At 39.2% G+C, this 16,783-nt stretch overlaps 1 protein-coding gene across 7 annotated transcripts in view; it reads left to right on the plus strand.

Annotated features, from left to right (window-relative positions):
* Positions 1-16,783, plus strand: part of DENND4A (DENN domain containing 4A) — a 147,906-nt gene that overhangs the window by 27,511 nt on the left and 103,612 nt on the right. For all 7 annotated transcript variants that reach the window (XM_027773820.1, XM_027773817.1, XM_006153491.3 and 4 more), the window contains exon 2: positions 6,904-6,987. The gene's annotated coding sequence lies outside the window, so the exon portion shown is untranslated. The remainder of the gene's footprint in view (positions 1-6,903; positions 6,988-16,783) is intronic.

Genomic DNA, 16,783 nt, shown 5'->3' on the forward strand with positions numbered 1-16,783 from the left:
GGGCCCAGTGGCTTGAAAAACACACCAGGTACATGTGTGTGCATTCTGCAAATCCTGAGAGGATGAAGGAGAAGGGATTATGGCATGACCAACCCTCCTGATCAGTGCTTTCTCATTTTTTCTCTCTACCCCTCTGGCAAGCACACACACTATAGCAATAAAGAGAAAAAAAGAAAAAGAAAAGAAATAAAGAACAGAATAAATTATATATGTTGTCTAGGGCTCATGCTGCCCATCCAGATGTTTAGAAAGAGCTGTATGTCATCCAGCCTCACTAAGCTCATTTGCTTATTCTAGTCGGTTCTGGGATACTGCTTCAGGCACCTGTGGAAGTTAGTCTACGTGGCTGGTGTAGTAGTAAGAGATCTGGGATAAGGAGTTCTGCTGTTGGCGGATTGTACTACTTTGGGCAAGTAGAACTAGCCTTCCTGGACTTTGATTTCTTTACTAACAAAATGAAGAGTGAACCTAATTTTGAAGGTGTTTGTCTACTCTAAAATTCTACAAATCCTTAAGGAGATAGAGTTGTAAGTGATCGTGAGACCAACAGTTTGATTTACGTTTTTTTCTTAAGATTATGTCACCAAAATGGAATTAGTTGATAAGAATACAGTTTTAAGCAATTGTTGGATTACTTTTCAGAAATATCATTCCAATTCGCAGTACCGTTAGCAAGTTTTAAGTGTGCTCATTTTTCTACAGCATCAGCGGCATTGTGTTTAATGTTTATTTTAATTTTTTTTTCATTTAATGGATATGATGTAGTACCTCAGGGTTTAATTTTTTTTTTAGTTATTTGTAGGTCTAACAAATCCCTCAAGCACTTGGAATTTTCTTATGTGCAAGGTGTTAGTTTGTAATCCCTCATTATCTAGTAGTTCCCACATATTTAAAAAATTCTATCAGTCTGGAAGAATCACAGAATTCTCAAAGTTTTTGAGTACTAATTCATTCTCAAGGTCCCTGTCAGATACTTTGTTATCTATAGTTTATAAGGAAAAAGTGGAAAGGATTTTTTTAACAGGCTTAAAGTATTATTTAAATAGGTGGTAAAATGAAATAGTTAAAAAATGTTAATGTTTAGCATTAATAAAATGACAGAATTATAAATTTGAGAAGCTTGTGTATGGTTGTGATATAGGGAAGAAGAAACTGATATTTTATTGTTTGAAAGAAACAAATTCCAGTGTTGGTGACAGTTCAGATACCAGTAGCAAATGTATATGGTAATTCAAAGAGGAAGCAAGTCTGTGCTGTGGGGGTGGTATGCACATGGGAAATTAAGTAAAAGAAGATGGTGCAAGAGGTGAAACTTAAAACCAGACTTCCCTTTCACTTCAGGCTGGTAAGCACTGTGCATTTGCATTTCATGTACAACTCTGAAAATGAACAGATTTTCAGTGCATGATCGCTAGTTGACATTGACTGTTGTTAGCTTACAGGAAATCTAATTTCACTGTGGGAATGGTAAATCTTGTAGTTTCTTCATTTTAAAAGAGTGTTTAAAAGTTTGCCGATAACATTTTCCCCTTCCTCTCCAACTATTTTTCACTTTTCTCCTTCCCATTTCTGCACTGTTTTTCACTTTTGTACTTTTTTCCTCCACATCTTAATTCCTTTTCTTGCCATTCCTTTTTGTTCAGGCGCTTGTATTTCCTTATTTTTGTTACCCGTTCTTTTTCTAACTTGCTCACTTCCTCACTCTGTAAAGCCACTTTAACTTTTCCCACAGACACATTCTTTGGCCCATCAAAGCCCATGTTCACCTAACATTCTAGTCTCCTCAAGAGATCGTGTTCTTCTCTTCCATTCTTTTTTGGAGAGGTTTTTGCTATAGGGTGCATGCGCTCGCCAGACAGAGAGAGACAGAGAGATAGAAAGCAAGAAATCAACCCCCCCCCTGTGGGGGATGGCCATGCCGCAATCCCTTCTCCATTCTCCTCTCGGGATCTTGGGCACACATGCACACACGCCCGGTGTGAGTTTAAGCCACTGGATCTGGGACTCGAACCATAGTTGACTACGTGGGAGTCCAGCAACATAGCCATTATGCTAACTGCTGGTCCCCCCTTGTCTTCTGTTCTTAACTATGAAGTATGTTGTAGAGGAATTCTGACTTAAAAGCCATCAAAGTTGAATTATACATTGATGTATTTGGTGTTAAGAAAGCTGTATAATTTTTTTATGCCTCAGTTTCTTTGATTATAAAATGCCGAGACCAGCAGATGGTGTAATGGTTACATTGCTGGACTCCCATGTAGTTGACCACAGTTCGAGTCCTGGACCTGGCAGTTTAAAACTCACAATGGGCATGTGCCCAAAATCCTGAGAGGAGAATGGAGGAGAAGGGATTAGGGCATGACTATCCCCCCGGGACGTGATTCTTGTTTTCTGTCTCTTGTCTCTCTGGTGAGCACACGTTCCCTATAGCAAAAATCTCTCTCAAAAATAAAATAAAATGCATAGTTGAGGCAGAATTTCCAAGGACCCTCCTAGCTCTAAAATCCTAAGATTCCATGATGTTGTAGCTTTCCCATTTTTTCCTACTGTACTGACCTTATTTATTCGATTAATATTCACACATGTACCTTGTATTTACAGCAGCTACACGTGTGAGCGAATCAAAAGAAAAAGAATGCAGGATTCCTGCCTTTGAATTGCTCACTGACTGTCTGGAGACAATAGGTATCTGTGTATTCACATTCAGTTATTTGAGTCTGTCCCTATTCTGTCAGAACGGATCCATATACTGAGGGAATACCAGCTACTTGAGCTCCGACCTAATTTCTGGGTGAGGAGCAGGACTGCCCTTGAACACGGTGAAAAGCTTTAACAATTTTTTTCTAATCCATCTAAGAATCCCCACTGTAGTTGTTTCGTAGTATTATTTCATGCTGTCTGAGAACTGAGGAGCTTGGACTCATTGTGACTGAGTACATGATCACTGTACATTGTGTCTTTCTGTCTGTGTGTTCATATGTATGTATATATGTGCATGTGTGTTTTATGTTTGTATAATCATGTTCAAGTATAATGTTCTAAATGATAGCAAATGACCAACAAGCCTTTCCCCACCATACATGCTGGTACTTTGTGCTCGGGTTTGTTTCTGTACCTACTTGGTAACAGGGTATTGCCTAACTTTTGGAAATTTTGGAAGCCTAACTTTCCCTTTCATAGACTGTATGTACTTTCTGATAAAAATATACCACAGGGATTAAGGACAGTGGGATACAGGGGTCCAGAGGGAGTGTGTGTGTGTGTTTATGAAAGGGCAGCATCAGGCATGGAGCTACCCTGTATCTGATTTTGGTGATGGGTATGGATTTTTGTTTTTGTTTTCAAGTTTGTTTATTATTCTGTGAGCGAGAGAGACAGCACCCCCAGTGGAGTCTTGTTGCCACAGTCCACCCCAGCTCAGCTAGCACCTGAACATGGTCACACACGTGCCTGGTATAGTCAGTCATTGGGCATAAGCCTGAAGCCTTCCCATGTGGGTCAGCCTTGCAGAACATTGTATTTTCCTGCTTCACTTCCCAGGCCCCTGGGTACGTGGCTTTATGCCTACATGAAAAAAACTGTAGGCATAGAGGGCAACACCAGGGACCAGCAGGTGGCGTGGTGGTTAAGGCACTGAATTCCCATGCGCCTGACCATGGTTCAAGTTCCAGACCTGGCGGTTTACTTTCTCATTTTCCCTCTCTCTGTCTCTCTCTGGTCAAAATTAAAAATAAATAAATAATTCTTTAAACAGACATAAAAAAGGGCAGCACCAGGGATCCTTTTGATGAAACCATGCTGTATTTTATCTTTGGTGATGTCTACATGATGTGGGTATATATGATACAACTGCATAGAATAAAATACAGACTCACACACACCCTCACACACATGCACACAGAACTATACCATTCCACACACAAATACAACTAAATTTGGTAAATTTGGTAAATCAGAATAAGGCCAATTGTATAGTATCCCAGCTAGGATATTCTACAACTTTACAAGAGGTTACCATTGGATAGAACTGGATAAAAGGGATACTAGAGCTCCATTTTTCTTTCAGCTAATACGAATATACAGTTATCTCAAAGTGAAAGCTTTGATTAAAAATAATAGCAATTTGGGACCAGCATATAGCATAATGGCTACATCTCTGGACTCCCACATAGTTGACCGTGGTTCAAGTGCCGGACTCAGCAACTTAAAACTCACACTGGACGCGTGTGCGTGCGTGCCCAAGATCCCAAGAGGAGAATGGAGGAGAAGGGATTGCGGCATCGCCGTCCCCCTGGGAAGTGATTTCTTGTTTTCTCTCTGTCTCTCCAACAAGCACGCGCGCCTTCTAGCAAAAATCTAAGTAATAATAATAGCAATTTAAAAAGTCTGTGCTGAAAGATGATGGTTTAACATATGTCACTGCAGGTAGCACGTTGGTATATTATTCTGTGGAGCATGACTTTCCAATTATGGTCCAATTTAGCAGATGACTACTAAATTTTCTGGTCCACGTTTTCTTGTGCATATATAGAAAGTAAAGTAATAGCAATGATATGCTGTCTCTATTAGCAGAACTTTGCAAACACTTAAGTAATGCCAGCTTTATTCCAACTTGATCTATATCAAATAGAAATAGAGTTAATCCTAATAATGGTTTAAGTTTTTCATACAGTTCATGGAATCAGAAAAAGGTTTTTGGAAGTTTATTATCTCAAGGAGGAAACATTTGATATTGTTGTGACTGCTGCTGTAAATTAATCTAAAAAATTCAACATCGAAGAAAATGCTATTTGTTTTTTGAGTAGTAAGACAACTATTAAGCTTAGTGAGGCATATAATACTAGTCAAAACAATGTTCTTACTATATTAAGAAACTCAATGTAGCAGAAATGTATTTGGGATTAGTTGTAGCACATTCATAGTTCATAATAGTATCTGAAAAAACCTGATAGTCCACTAATAAAATAACTATAGTTTTAAAAATTTACAAGTGGGGCCAGTAGGTGAGGTTAAGAAAGCTGGATCACACATGAACGACTCTGTGGTTCACAGCCCAGTCCCAGTGGTTTGAAAACCATGTCAGACACATGTGCATGCATGCCCAAAATCCTGAGAGGAGAATGGAGGAGGAGGGCTTGCGGTATGGCTATCCCACTGGGGGACGATTTCTCACTACCCCAAACTCCTGCCAACTCCCTCTCTCTCTGTCTTCTCCAGCAAGCGTATGTACCCTGTAGCAGAGACTGAAAAAAAATATTTACAGATATCTTTATGTAAAGTACTTCAATTCAAAAATCCTTGCAAAAATCTGATGTTGAATTTTTAAAAAATGTTTCAGCAGGTCCGTATTTATGTTGTTTCTTTGCTACCTGTCAACACTAAGATTTTAGAAATACTTGAAAAATGTGTTTTCCAGTCCACATTTATTGCCTCAAATTTTTCAGTGAGCCTGAGGTGGCGTAGTGTGCTAACTAAAAAAAAAAAAAAAAAATCAACACAGATACCCATCCTGACCATTTTTAGCATTCTAACAGGTAACAGGGTTATACTTAGGTTATTTCTCATTTATTCTTTCCACCTTCCATTCCAACATACTTTATTAAATTCTTGACTTAAATAATTTAGGTGCCCCCTCCCCCCACTTCCTATAGATGCATATATACCAGGGACAAATAGAGTTAGGCAAATCTTGTGCCTTTGCTACGTCTACTTCTGTCATTACTAGATATTCTGTGTTGGTTAAAGCTGTGGCTTCTTGATAAGCTTGTGAGGTTTGCCCTGCAGCTTGTTTTCCTCCGAAAGCTTTTGACTTATTAAAGCTTTGTGTGTGTGTGTGTGTGTGTGTGTGTGTGTGTGTTAAAAAGCTATCTTACAGTTACATACAGTAGTTCTGCCTCTACTTATACTCTAAGACTTTGCCAGTGGTATGACCTTTCCATTTGACATTTAAAATGACTCTTTATTAGAGCTTATTAAATTATTCAATTTAAAGAAAATACAATAACAGCATATTGAATCTGTAATAGAACATTGCTCGCTTGGTCAGGAGATATTCGTTGCTTGATGAGATCTCCACTGTATCTGTGGTTAAGGATTTGGTGTAACTGATTCTTTTTAAATAGTAGAAGACTTCTTCAGAAAGGTCGTAGAAAATGGAATTAATATGTGAATTTGTTTTGGTGCAGAGATTTTGAAAGCCATGCATAGTTTTTTTTCATAATGTTCATTTTCTGTTCTTTTAGAAAATTGCTAGAAGGCACATGTACACACCACAGAGAGTGTGTGCTTGCCAGAGAGAGAAAGGGGAAGAAATTGCCCCTCACCATGAGGCACAGTCACGTTGTAATCTCTTCTCCTTTTCTTCGTTCTGTCAGGGTTTGGGGCATGTATGCACACGCACCTGCTGCCAGGGCTGGAATTCAAGCCACAGTCAGCCATATGGGATCTGACTCTCTTAGCCACTAGGCTGTGGGGCTGGCCCTCCATGAACTTTTTTTTTTTTATGTTTTTGCCATAGAGCATGGGCATTCACTGGAGAGAGACAGAGGCAGATAGTGAGAGGGAGAGTGAGACATCACCCCCTGGAGGGAAGGCCACACCACAATCCCCTCTCTTTTGTTCTTCTCTCAGGATATTGAGTACGAGTATACATGTGCTGGGCGTGATTCCCAAGCTGCCAGGTCCAGGACTTGAACTGTGCTTAGATAGAAATCTATTCTTGACTAAAGTGTGTTTTCTGGGAGAACTAGTACTTGAAAATTAACTGATTGACTCTTAACCATATGAAACAATATGCAATCATTTTGTTTACATTTTGTGGTCAACAGAACCTGAAGCATCCACAGGCATGTGAGTGGGAAAGATTTGATTGAACTAACCTGAGTTCACTTCTTATTCTTTTAGGACAGTATTTCTCAAACTCTGAGGCCTGCAAAATTTACAAATTGAGATCTGGCATCATTTTCAGAGAGAAACCTTCAGTAATGTGTAAGTAGTTTTGTTTTTCATTTTGATTTGTTTCAGTTAGCTATTTTCTATATTAAACTCAGTGAAACCGTAATTTACCAGAACTCTTGAGAATTTGAAAGATACTCACCATGAAATAATTATGAGTAACAAGTGACACAAAATAATCTATTGAAAGAAGATGTCCTGGGGCCGGCAGGTGGTGTGGTAGTTGGGGTGCTGGACCCACATGGCTGGTTAAAGTCCCAAACCTAGCAGCTTGCTTTCTCACTCTTCTCCCTTTGGTCAAAATAATAATGCTGCTGTAGCTGCTGCAGCTGCTAATGATAATAAATAAAATTAAATAATTCTCTTTTTTTTAAAAAAAAAAGAAAATGTCTGAAGACGTGACTTGCATATGTATTAACACTGTTAGAAGCAAAATCTTCAATGTGAAGAAGTCGGGTGCTTGAGTTCTTGCCTAGGCTCTTGCATTAATTAGGTGGGTATTTTTTTTTAAAGAATGATTTTATTTAACTTACTTTATTCATTTTAATTTGACTAGAGAAGGACAGAGCAAGAGAGAGAGAAAGCGAGAAAGCAAGCTGCCAGGTCCCAGACTCAAACTGTGTTTGGCCATGTGGGAGTCTAGCACCCTTAACTACCATGTCACCTGCCGGCCCCATCAGCTGGGTCTTCTTAAATAAGCCACCTTTGTGCTTCAGTTTCTTTGGTTATAAAATGATGAACTAGATTATCATTAGGTCTTTCCCTTCCAAGTATGTATAATTCCTGTCTTAATTTTTTTTTTTAATAAATGAAGGATTGATAATCTTTCAAAAGAGAACTGTTGAATCACACATTTATGTTTTGATTTTCTGTTGTTGGTTTTTGCCTGAGGATATTATTGGAGGTGGTATTTCCAAAATCTATTAGGGAGAAGGGAGCCTCCCTTGCTCAAGAGGTCTCCCCCATATAACCCATCAGTTTGAGTTATGAAGCTTACATTTAAGAAATCAAGTTTGCCTTGGATAGGTTAAACCTTTTTAAAAATTTTGTCAGCTTGCTGTTAAATATGGTATGCAAATAAGATTTCTTTCTTTTGAAAATCTCTATGGGATGTTGAAGAGGTGCTAGTTTTCAGGGAAGTGGAGGGAAAGAAAGTAGTGATAACTTCTGTGCTTGAGGCTTTTTTTCAGGAATTATTTTTAAAGTTTTATTTATCATTATTATTTTTAAATTTGCTACAGGACTTGTGCACTTACCAGAGAGAGCTAGGGAGCAGGAGGAGTGAGAAAGCAAGCCACCAGGTCCAGGACTCCAACTGTAGCCAGCCATGTGTGAGTCCAGCACCTTAACCACCACGCCACCTGCTGGCCCCATGTGCATGAGGCTTGTGGGGAGAAACTGATAGGGTAACTTTGAGCAGTGTGAAGGCCAGCCCTTGAATGTAGAAGGATGAGAAGAAAAAACAAAAGGTGCCATGAAAGTATAGAAAGACATGAAGGGGCTGGCAGGTGGCATGGTGGTTAAGAGTACTGGACTCCCACATGGCTGACTGCGGTTCAAGTCTCAGACCTGGCAGCTTGCTTTCTCACTGCCTCCGCCCCACCCCCCCTCTCTCTCTGGTCAACTCTAAATAAATAAATAAATAAATTTAAATAAAATAATATTTTTTTGGGGGGGGGAGAAGAGGGTTTTGCTATAGGGCATGTGCGCTCACCATTAAGACAGAGAGAGAGAGAGACAGAAAGCGAGAAATCACCCCCTGGTGGGGGTTGGCCACGCCATAATCCCTTCTCCTCTTTTCTCCTCTTGGGATCTTGGGCACACACGCACACATGCCCAGTGTGAGTTTAAGCCACCGGATCCGGGACTCGAACCACGGTCGACTACATGAGAGTCCAGTGACATAGCCATTACGCTAACTGCTGGTCCCAATAAAATAATTCTTTAGAAAAAAAGAAAGACATGAGGAAAGGTAACACTAAACAAGAAGGACTTTTATTTCTGTTGTCACCCACTACTAGAACAGTGTCAGATTTCAATAGATATTTATTAAAAATTAATTGGATAAATTGATTACTTATTTGATACATTTCTAATTTTGCCCAGGGTTATTTGTTATCATTGACCCTTGTGATTATTAGTTATTAGACCCAGATATTCTAGTTTACCTATGTCAGAAAATAAAGTATTTAAAGTAATTGAGGTTCAGAAAGATGATTCTGAATTATACAAAAAAAGACATTATGTAATATGCTCAAGGAAGGTTATAAAGTACACATTTATTTAATAAATACTTTTAAAGTACGTACCTACCTACCATTCTTGGAGCACTAGTAGGGAATGGGAAAATAGGCTACCAGTTACAGTACTCAGTTTGATGAACTATTATTATAAAGAGTATTATGTAGTCTTTTAGTATAATTATCGAGATTATAGCACTTTGGAAAATGTTCATTAAATAAACAAATTAAAATATTTATGTTCTATGATTATCATTGTATATGAGAAAAAGGATGTTTTTTATTCTTAAAAAAGATAAGGAAACAGAGAAATACAGATCTGATTTATCATTGTGATGAGATTGTTGATTTTCTTCTTGTCTACTTTGTACAATTCATAAAGTTTAAATGAAAGCCCACATGAATTTAAATTGTTTTGAAAAATAGATTGAACCTGTTTAGACAAGAGAGAGGAAATAGTAGGCAGTCTAAAGGGAAAAGAGCGCAGCTGTCGAAAGGCAGTAGATGAGATTGCCTTGGTTGGAAAAAGTTGAAAGACGAAGTTCAGAAAAGATGAGAATAAGGGTTTTGCATTTAGTTTTGATAATGTAAGAAAGATGTACTAAAATAGGTTATTTACTGGGGATTTATGTAAAAAAGTAAAGAAATAAAATGTATCCTGGCTCGTTTAAGTGAACTGAAGTGGGAATGAGGTATTGAACTGGTCTATTGCGTTATCAACCATTTTCATATATAAGTTTGAGTTTGTAAAGATTTAGCAGCCCCTTCTTGGAAGACTCTTGCTCCCTTTACATGTCAGCAATAGTTGATAATTCTTCAAAAAAATATTCAGAAAGATTTTTGCTATAGGGCATGTGCGATTGCCACAGAGACAGAGAGACAGAAAGGGAGAAATCCCCCACCAGAGGGGTTGGCCATGCCTCAGTCCTTTCTCTTCCATTCTCCTCTTGGGATCTTGGGCACACACACACGTGCCTATGTCTTGAGTTTTAAGCCGCCTGATCTGGGGCTTGAACTCTGGTCAACTATGGGGGAGTCCAAAGATGTAACAATTATGCCACCTGCTGACCCTAATTTTTCAACATTTTTATGACCAGAATTTTTTTGTTGTTTTCTTCACATATATAATTTTAAATGTTTCCTGTTTTAAATGTTTCTACTCTTGCTTTTTCTTGTCCATAGAATTAACCCAGGTAGCAAACCCTTAAGTACTTTGGCTTAATGAATATGAATTAATTGAGCAGAGATTGAAAAGGAGAAAACCAAATTAGTTTCTATTAGTTGCTGTATGAGAAAGAGCATTCTTGCAATGACTTCTCAATCTCGTTCTCTAAACCTTGTAGGAATAGAGAGTGCATCTATCTTGTTTTCTCTTTTTAAGGAAAATAGATGTAATTTAAAGTGAAATAATAATAGCTTAGTAGGTATCTGAACACTTAAAATGCTTACAAATGTTTTATCTCATGAGCTAATTCCTTAAGTTATCAATGTAGCTTTTTTTTTTTTTTTTGGAGAGGTTTTTGCTATAGGGCGCGTACGCTCACCAGACAGAGACAGAGAGACAGAAAGCAAGAAATCACCCCCCAGGGGGGATGGTCACACCGCAATCCCTTCTCCTCCATTCTCCTCTTGGGATCTTGGGCACACACGCACATGTGTCCGGCGTGAGTTTAAGCCACTGGGTCTGGGACTCAAACCGCGGTCGACTACATGGGAGTCCAGCGACATAGCCATTACGCTAACTGCTAGTCGTCAATGTAGCATGTTGAACAAAAAGAATTTTTTCTTAAATTTTGGTTACCTCAACTTGAGTGAAATCAGGATTTTATGTTTCTGTGATTATTTAGAGGACTATTAGGCCTAAAAAATTTTTTTGTGATCCCCAGTTTCCAAAAATGAATGTAAAGAAATGTACTTTCTGATTATTTAGGGTTTTTCTTAACTCTAATATCTAGCACTAAAAGTCCACGTTTTCTGTGTGACTGGAATTTATTTCATCTAATGCTCTTCCAAGTAATTTATAGTGGTTCTTGCCAGTGCAAGGCATTTTTTTCTTAAAATGTAGTTAGTTTTTTTTTATAAATATTGCAAATTTCATATGCCGGTATAAGTTTCTTATTTTAAAAGAATTGTTAGAAAATACTAACTATTCACTTCTATATTAAAGATTTTTAGTATTTTCGATGTCTTAGAATTTTTAACAATGTCTTTGTTTTAGTTTCCAACCCCCAAACTTACGTTAAAAACAGTTTACTTGGGGCCAGCAGGTGATGTAGTGGTTAAGGTGATGTACTCCTCCTACATGGTCGACTAGGTTCAAATGCCAGACCTGGTGGCTTGAAAATCACACTAGCGGGCCAGCAGGTGGCTTGGTGGTTGAGATGCTGGACATTCCCACATGGCTGACCACAGTTCAAGTCCCAGACCTGGTGGCTTGTTTTTTCACTTTCCTTCTTTCTGTGTGTCTTTCTCTGGTCAAATTTAAATAAATGAATGAATAAATTAAATTAAATTAATAATTCTTAAAAAAGAACTAAAGAAAATCACACTAGGCTCTTGTGTGTGTATGCCTAAAATCTTGAGAGGAGAATGGAGGAGAAGGGATTGCGGTGTGGCCATCCCCCCAGAGGGTGATTTCTCACATTTTTTTCTTTCTCTGCAGCAAATACATGCACCCTATGGCAAAAAGCTCTCTCTTTAAAAAAACTTTTTAAAAATAGCTTACTTAAGGACCAGCAGGTGGTATGGAAGTTAAGGCGACTGGATCCCACATGGATGACTCCATGGTTCAAGCCCCAGATCTGGTAGCTTGAAAATTATACTGGGCTTGTGGGATCAGCAGTTAGCGTAATGACTATGTCGCTGGTTTCCCATGTAGTCGACCGTGGTTCGTGTCCTGGACCTGGTGGCTTAAAACTTACGCTGGGCGCTTGCGTGCCCAAGATCCCAAGAGGAGAATGGAGGAGAAGGGATTGCGGCGTGGCCAGTCCCCCCTGGGGGGTGATTTCTCGCTTTCTGTCTCTCTGTCTCTCTCTGTCTGTCTGGCAAGTGCATGCGCCCTATACTGGAAAAAAAAACAAAACCCAAAAATCCTGTCCAAGAAATTATACTGTGCTTGTGTGTGTGCATGCCCCAAATCCTGAGAGGACAATGGAGGAGAAGGGATTGTGGCGCTTTCCCTCTCTCTTTCTTTTTTACTGTGTCTTTCTCTGGCAAGCACACACACCCTACTGCAAAAACTAAAAAGTGTAAACAAAAACAAAAGCAGTTTATTTAAAATTTATTTATTTTTTAAATTAGTTTATTTGCCTTTATTTATTTATCCATTTATTTATCTTTACCAGAGAGGGAGGGAGAGAGGGAGGGAGGGAGAGAGAGAGAAAGAGAGAAAGTGAGAAAGCAAACCACCAGGTGCAGGACTCGAACCATGTTCGGCCATGAAGGAATCTAGCACCCTTAACCACCACACCATCTGCTGGCCCATATTTAAAATTTATAATACTGGCACATTTAACACTTTCTGAATAAAGAGTATTCAGATCTTTCAAGACGTTGTCTCTGGCCTAGCCTGTTGGTGCAGTCAGTAGCATACTGAACTGCAGTGATAGAGGCCACGTGGCAGATGTGGATTTGAACCCCTGGCCCTGTCAACCTGAAACGTGGTGGGTACACACATGCATGCCCAAGATCCTGGTAAGCTGGAGGGCAGGAGGAAGGATATTGTGGTATAACCAAACCCTGTGTTCCCCTTTCCCGTAAAAAAAAAAAAAAAAAAAAAAAAGCAGTGTAATCTGTAATGTTCCCGGCTGTATTACTGGCATTATATACTTTGTCAATTATGCCTTAAAATATATAACATACCTTTCCAATCACCCTGTTCCCCAAATGAATAAATGGAAAATAGCAGCAACAGTAAGGCAAGAGAATTGGAGTGATATATAATCTGTATTTCTGTTAATATAAGGGAATTTTATCTAAACTTTAAAATAGATGTTCTTGGGACCAGCAGTTGACATAATGGCTATGTCACTGGACTCCCATGTAGTTGACCATGGTTCGAGTCAGGACCTGGTGGCTTAAACTCACGCCAGGCACGTGTGTGTGCGTGCCTAAGGTCCAGAGAGGAGAATGGAGGAGAAGGGACTGTGGTGTGGCCACCCCCCCCCCCGGGGGGGGTGATTTCTCACTTTCTGTGTCTCTGTCTCTCTCTGTCTTGCTGGCAAGCACACATGCCCTATAACAAAAACCTCTCAAAAAAAAAAAAAAAAACAACAAAGATTGTTCTTATATTTATAAGAAACAATAATATATTCCTTTTTAGTAGATTTTTTTTTTCCTTCAGGTTTTCACCATAGGATATATGCACTGGCTGGAGAAAAACAGAGAGAGACAGAGATAGAGAAAGTGAGTAATCACACTCCATTGGGGATGGCCATGCCATAATCCCTTCTCCTCCTAGAATCTTGGACATGCATCCAGCATGATTTTCAAGCCATCAGAAGCAGGTCTCGAACCATTGTCAACCATGTGAGAGTCTAGTGCCTTAACCACTATGCCATCTACTGGCCCTTTTATTTATTTATTGTATTCAATTATAAATTAAACCAAATTATTAAAATTTATGAACCTGGAAAATCTAATAAAAAGTAATTTTCACATGAATTTCTCCCAAGTATTTGCTTACTGTTGATTCTATAATAGCTGTTTATTTCCAAGGCTAAGGTAGCAATGTATTAAGTGGAAGTGGGAGGGGAAGAGCATAGGGAAGGAAATTTGGGGGAAAAATAGAGAGTTAAGACAGTTGTGGGACACAGATATGGTTTATTTGTTGATGAGGACGTGTATAGTATTCTCAACTGGGCTGGGCAGAGGTGTATGTCATGCTGGGTAACGTGTCTTTACAATTTTAATTATCTATAGTGATTAAATGTATAAATAATTAAAATTAATAAATAAAAAAAAGAAAATGAATTAAATGGTCCAGCCTGTAGCCCAGTGGTTAAGGTAGCTGGATTTCACATGACTGACTATTTGGTACAAGTTCTGAACTTGGTGGATTGAAAAACATGTCAGGTGCATGTGGGTGTGTGCCCAAAATCCTGATAGGAGGGAGAGATGGAGGAGTTGTGATATGACCATTTCCCACGAGTGCTTCTTCGCTTTCCCTCTCTTTGGTGAACGCATGTACCCTCTGGCAAAATTTTTTAAAAAAATTATTAAATGTGTATATTTTTATTATAGCACTGTTCTAGTCTTTTTCCCTTCTTTCTGCATAGCAGAGCATAACCCTATTGTATGCAGTGACTACATATTTTAGTTTGAATGGTATGAAGTTAGAGTCTAGGAAAAAAGAGAATGTTTCAACTCCTTTGTAATGATGAAAGAGAAGTACTCTGCCCAAGTAATTTTTTTTTGAGAGATTTTTGCTATAGGGTGTGTGTGCTCACCAAAGAGACAGAGAGACAAAAAAACGGACAAATCACCCCCCCAGAGGGGATGGCCATGCCGCAATCCCTTCTCCTTTATTCTCCTCTCGGGATTAGAGGTACACATGGACACGTGCCCAGCTTGAGTTTTTTCTTTTTGTTTGTTTGTTTTGTTTTGCTTTGACAAAGGGATTTTTACTATAGGACACATGTGCTTGTCAGAGAGGCAGAGAGAGATGGATAAATCACTGCCCCCCCCCCAATGGGGGATGACCATGCCACAATCCCTTCTCCTCCATTCTCCTCTCAGGACTTTGGGCACTCACGCATAAGCACTCGATGTGAGTTTTAAGCTGCAGGGTGGGAGACTCAGACTGCAGCCAACTACATGGGAGTCCAGCAACCTAACTGTTATGCCATCTGCTGGTCTCCCAAAGTATTTTTTAAAAACTTTATTTCTTTTATGAAAGAGAGAGACAGAGAAAGGCAGGTACATCCAGCCGAGTCTTCATGCCACAGTCTACCTCAGCCAGTCAGGATCATGGGCATGTGTGCATGCTTAGCACACATTAGGAGACCTTGGAGACCTCCCCATACAGTTTCAGCATCATGCAGCATCACAGTTGGTCCTACCAAAGTAATTTTTTGAAAGAATTATGTATTGGGACCAGCAGAAGGCATAATTGTTATGTTGCTGGTCTCCTACATGGCTTACTACAGTTCGAGTCCCAGACCTGGGAGAGACCAGGTGCATGTGCGTATATGCCCAGAATCCTGAGAGGAGGAGACGGGATTGTGGCATGGCCATCCCCCCTGGGGGGGGTGATTTATTGATTTCTGTCTCTGTTTCTCTCTGTCTCTCTGATGAGCACATGGATCCTATAGCAAGAATCTCTTAAAAACAAAAGAATTATTATTATTATTTTAATTTGCTATAGTGGTCATGCACTTGATAGAGAAAGAGAGAGAGAGAAAAAGTGAGCAAGCAAACCACCAGGTTCAGGATTCAAACCACTATCATCCATGTGGGAGTCCAGCGCCTTAACCACCACACCACCTACTGGCCCCCAGAGTTATTTTTAAGACTGCTGTCTATCAGGAGCTCATAATTTAAAATGTATACCATATAAAAGCACATATAAAGGCTGATCTAATTTTTGACCCAATAGTACTACTTCAATATATTTAACCTCTTAAAGAAATAAAATCTACAGTCAAGGCCCAACCACAATGGTGTGCACCACTAAGACACTGTGTTGTATGACTATAACCACATGGAAGTCTCAGACACAATTCTGACCCACAGGCATGCACTGTCATCCCAGCAACTTGGGAAGCTAAGGCAGAAAGATCAAAGGTTCAAGGCTTGGGCAAGATAGCAAGACCCTGTCTTAAACAGAGCTGGGTATGGTATTGTGTGCCATCATCGAGTGTACCTACAAACACCTAGATGGTAGAGTTTACCTCACATTTAGGCTATTTAGTGTAGTCTCTGCCTTCCCAATGGGACCGCTGTTGTGTATGTGGTCTGCCACTGACTGACCTGTCATAATGTGGCACGTGACTGTATATCTAAATAAAACAAGTAGGAACATTTAATCCTATTTTTTTAATGTCAGAGAGCATGTGTGTACACATGAGAGAGAGAGAAGAGAAAGCACCCCTTTCCCCCATGGGGCCTGATTATACCACAATCCTTTTTCCTTCATTTCTCTACCCTATTGGAATTTTGGACATGGATGCACATGTGCCTGCTGTGTTTTTTCAGGCTATTATGGTCAGCCAAGTGGGATCCAGCTCCCATAAACCACTGTACTATAGGGCCACCCCTAAACTAACATTTTCTAAAACATACTTTAAGGTTTTTTCCTAGTTGTGAACTGGGAAAATAGAGCTCAATGTCCAAATAGACTTTGGAACTCCTGAATTAAGCAAAGTTAATCAGCTACCTTTATCAATGGACTGCTGAGGTGTTAATATTTATATAGAGAATAAATATGCGAAAGAGGTATGAGGCATATGTACCTAATTTATCAGTCCCTAGAATCCTTTCTTTGCATTTATTATTTAAATCTAACATGAAACACATTTTGAGAAATATTGTTTTAGGTTATGATTTTTTCTTTTTTTTTTTTTTTTTTTGAGAGGTTTTTGCTATAGGCC

The sequence above is a fragment of the Tupaia chinensis genome, unplaced genomic scaffold (genome assembly GCF_000334495.1).
Source record: "Tupaia chinensis unplaced genomic scaffold, TupChi_1.0 Scaffold000377_2, whole genome shotgun sequence".
Lineage (NCBI taxonomy): Eukaryota > Metazoa > Chordata > Mammalia > Scandentia > Tupaiidae > Tupaia > Tupaia belangeri.